Genomic DNA, 1,204 nt, shown 5'->3' with positions numbered 1-1,204 from the left:
CACACACACACACACACATAGACGCACATACATACGCAAATACACACAAATGTACACACACACAAACACATAAAAGGCTAGTGTAGCTAGTGTACACACGCAGATAAAGATAACGTCTTTTTTAAGGGCACAGAAAAAGTACTCACTCAGAACTTGTCTCCTCACTAGAACCATGATGACGCTTCCGCCCCCTCCCCTGACACCGGATAGTGCGCACGTGACACACGTCACGTCACAGTAGTGGTGGTTGGTTGGGAGGGAGGAGGGCCGACGTGACGTCACACAGATACGTAGAAAAGTTAGTCCGAACCGGGCACGTGCAGATGACAATAGTACTTCCCCAGATACCAACTCAAGACTCAAAGTACTGGAACAACGAATTCCTCCTCACAAGTAAGTACAACAATACAGTTGTTTTTTTTAATAGTTGATTTGTTGGGCTTTTTTGTTGTTCTTGTTGTTGCTGTCTTTTTATTTTGTTTGTTTGTTTCTTACCAGCGACAGCTTCACAGTTTGTTGTCCATACGACTTTACCAACAGTCAGCAATTACTTCACTGTCAGCCGCCTGCACAACTCTGTCAACAAATCAACAACCACGTCGCAGTTAGTTACCCTAATAACTTTATCAAAAACAATCAACATGAACTTCGCAGTTTGTTTGACAACTTTATCAAGAACAATCAACATCCACTTCGCAGTCTGTTACCGTGACAACTTCAGCAACAACAATCAACAATCACTTCGCTGCCGACTGTCCACACAATTTAATCAACAATTAACAAACCACTTCGCTGTCCACTGTTCACTGTTAACACAATCTTAATCGTATTAACAATCAAACATCGCGCCCATCGCTGTCCGCTGTCCACTGGCTGTCCATACGATAATTTTATCGACACCCAAACTTGGGGAGCGGAAAAAAAAAAGGAAACGCGTCACGGCGATATCCAGGCTCGGTATTTTTCTCACCGGAAACTGAATTGTATTTCAAACCTACAGAAAGGTTCGTATCATCAGCTGTCAAAGGTGAAAGTCCGCTGTCTTACCTTTCAGTACACTATTTTTTGTACACATCCCGTCACGTTTGACTGGCACTGGTCGCCGGTATTCGCGCGCACGTGAGTGTCTGTGTACTGTGTACATGTGTGTGTGTGTGGGGTGGGGGCTGGGGGTGGGTGGGTGTGTGATAGAGAGAGAGAGAGA

This window comes from Aplysia californica, unplaced genomic scaffold (genome assembly GCF_000002075.1).
Source record: "Aplysia californica isolate F4 #8 unplaced genomic scaffold, AplCal3.0 scaffold00028, whole genome shotgun sequence".
Taxonomy (NCBI): Eukaryota; Metazoa; Mollusca; class Gastropoda; order Aplysiida; family Aplysiidae; genus Aplysia; species Aplysia californica.
Note: the sequence above shows the minus strand (reverse complement) of the source record.